The following is a 3,411-nucleotide window of genomic DNA, read 5'->3' as shown; positions in this document are numbered from 1 at the left end:
CAGCCGATAACCCAACCCGTGACAGAGACGGTCCCTACAGCAGAGACTCTGACCGTGAGGTGCTGCGCAGCGTCACGGGCTGGCTGGGGGAGGCAGCTCCGCTCGGTGTTCCACCCAGCTGAAGAACCGCTCCGACTGGGAGATCCACCTTCTCCGCCTCTCATCCATACACAGATCCTCAGTGTCCCAGCACAAGGGGTTGGGGTTCTATTTGACAGCCCTTGGGTCTGTTCGCCTTGAGAAGCATCTCTAAGTATGTGTGGTGTAAATCAACTCAAAAGTGAGCGTCCGTTTAAACAAGAAGAAAAAGCCTTTTTCTGTAGGCGAGGCCACATACTTCAGGTGTGATTAAACGGATGCGGGTTCAAGGGCTGGAGATCCCACTGGGGATTTCCAACAGGGTTTCCCCTTCAGGAGCGCCCTTGGTGATCGGTGGATTAATAATACTGAGGTATGAAGCGGGAGAAAGGTGGTGGTGTCTCAAAGTGATGATAATGATGGAAGAGCTGACCTTGCAAAATATTTCTCGTGCTGATGCGTTCATAAAATATGGAGGAAGACAGCATGAGGCGCGTGTACAATCATTGTGGGTTATATTTAAAATCTGAAAGGACATCGTGCTTAGCGTTTCACTCGCCTGGAGGAGCAGCTTCTCCAGCAAACCCTGCCGCGGTGCAGGTGCCGAAGGAGCTGTACACAGCTCTACAGGGAGTGCGTGTGTGTTTAGAAGCTCTTGGCCGTGGTTGTAGTTAAGTAAATCGGGAAATCGCTTGTGTTTTTACTATAAACTCTTCTATCGTTATCTCTATTTTCAAGAGCTCAGCTTGGGCAGCTGCTCGTTTTAATGAGCCGAGATGGTCTCTGAAGAGCTGCGTTCGTTCTGCTGCGCTCGAGTGCTTCCCAACTCCACAAAACCCATTTCTTTTTTTCACGAGGAGAACTCCGTTATCTCCACAGAACCCTAAATTTTCCAAACCCCCGTCTACAGATCCTTAAAAATGACTTTTTGAAACACAGACTAAACTGAAGTGCTCTAGATTCACGGCGAGGTTCAGGGTAGCTGGGTTCTTGTGCGTTCTGATCACTTGTTGTTGGAGATGGGGCGATTTGTTTGGGTTGGGGCACACGGGGGCGTGGGTCGGGCTGTTCCTCGGCACCCATCGCGGGGAACAACGACCCAGGGGCGGGATTGGACATCAACCGAAGGACGGGGCAGGAGAACTCGTGCTGGCAGAATTGGTGCCCGAGTGCTGCAGGTGCTCGTGCTCAGCCCCCATTTTCTATTTCGAAAGGATTTTTGGTTTTTAGTCAAAGGTGGGAAACCTGGTCAAACTTGGAGGCAAAGCGTCTGAACGCTCCTGAATTGCTCTTTCTGTTCCACGATTTAAGGAATATATTTCAGCAGTATCTGGGGAAATCAGAAGTTCGTTTGCTGGTGGTGGGGAGCAGAACTGCCCTCGGGATGTGTTTTCTTGATGCTGCTTCCTGGCTCAGCGCAGCAGGCAAAAGAAAGGCTCTGGTGGTGCTGCGCAGGTAGGAGGTGACCTCGGAAACGCCTGGCTTGTGTTAAAACCACTCGGCTGCCAAAGTGGTTGGTACGGCTTTCGGTCCTTGTGCCGTCAAGTGACAGCATTCGCTGAGGGAAGTCTCGGTGCATCTTTCTATTTGCTGTGGAAATGGAGAGGGATGAAGAGCGAGGTGACGAGGAAGGGCAGGATGCTTTTCATCTTAAGGTATTATGGAAGATTATGGACTGAGAGCTCTTCACGCAGACAGGGATGCGGTAACCGTTGGAAAGCCACGTGTGGTGCTTCGGGCATCCAGTTTCCAGGTTTCAAGTTAAATCTGCTTCAAAACCTGCATCGCTCTGTGTTTTCACCGTGCAACACGGAGATGCTGTAGTTGTTCCTGAATCTGAGAAGCTTTGATACCTCCCCATCGAACAGGTGGTCTCCAGTGAGGGGGTTGATAACGGTGGCCCGAACACCCGTGTGCGTGCGACCTCTCTAGCGATCAATACGGTTATTTACTACGAGGAGGACAAACGCCTGCAAACGCCTCCTCTGCTTGCACCAAGCCGGTGAGCTCTGACCCCGGCTCCTGCGACGCTGACGAGGAAGCTCCCGGTGTCATTGTCCCGCTCTGCCCGAGGAGCTTTGCCGGCAGCGAGTGCTGGTGAGCTGCCTGTTGGCACCGTGGGATCCTGGGCCTGGAAACTGGTTCCTGCCTCGAGGGACCTCTTCGGCTGATGAAGACATGGGCCCGGGGTCTGAGATAACACACCATACCTCCTGTAAATTTAGAACAGAGCGCAGCCAATTTCACAAGCGGCTGCTAAATTATTCTTTCTCAAGCTGTGCCAGATAACTTTGTGCACCGAAGCAGCGCGAGCTGGAGCTTTAACAAGGAGTTTTAGAGCTGATGTCCTCTGGTACCAGCATTGCTCCCCTCTTTGAGGACCTCCATATGAAATCATCTATGCTGCACAACGGAGAGGACGCTCTTTGGGTTGCAGCCCAGTATCTCTGGGGTTCGGGGTTGTTTTGTCCTTCGGTCACCTCTTTTTGGTACGTAGGCACATTGTAAATACACGTGTTGGGGCTGAGCGTGTTAGCAGCTACAGGGGAGGTGCTGTCCATGCCACACAGGGAGGCTCGGTGACAGTTACCTCCTGGTTTACCCCTGCAGGGACAAGAGGAAAGACTTCAGCCTTCTGTCTCTGGGCCTGTTAGGTTAAAACCCTCAGGAGTTTTTGTGGAAGAACATCACTCAGTTGGGTGCAGAGAGCCACCTCCTCCCTTCCCCTCCCTTCGCCTTTGAAGTCCTCAGATGGCTGGAGGTAACTGCCTACGTAGAGTAGCTCCTTGTGCCAGCTGGGAACGGCTCAGATGCTGAGTTTTGAGATGCCCCCTGCAGAGGTGTCGGTGGTACAGACCCCAGGTTTACTTTCTCCCAGTGCAGACTGTTGTCTGTTGTTTGTTACGGCCTGAAGAAGATGCCCTGTGCGTAATGAGCTCGGTGCTCCACTTGGTAGCACTTGCTGATAAATGCTGGGTCTGCCGGGGCACTGGATGGGGTCAGGAGTGCTGCAGGAATTCATCACCCAAGCTAAACCTCATCCGTGATCCGTCCTCGCTTCCTGTCGCCAGTGCTGGTCTCCTCCTTTCCCATAGCACTTAAGCCCTAAACCAGAAAACGGACCATTTCAGGTTCCTCGGTGTAGAACTGCAGCTCGACCCGAGTCACCTCGACTCGCGTTGGAGTTCTCCAGTGTCGCAGTGGACACGCACCTGCGCGTCTCTGCTCGGGTTTATAGTCAGTGGTCTGTGGAGGATCAGCCTGGTCCTAAACGTCCATCGTGGCCTGGCTCGGCCACCGCAGCTCCTGGTCAGGGCTTTTGAAAGGGCACGG

Source organism: Buceros rhinoceros, unplaced genomic scaffold, assembly GCF_000710305.1.
Source record: "Buceros rhinoceros silvestris isolate BGI_N320 unplaced genomic scaffold, ASM71030v1 scaffold14779, whole genome shotgun sequence".
In the NCBI taxonomy this organism is placed as follows: domain Eukaryota; kingdom Metazoa; phylum Chordata; class Aves; order Bucerotiformes; family Bucerotidae; genus Buceros; species Buceros rhinoceros.
This window is presented reverse-complemented; position numbering follows the sequence as displayed.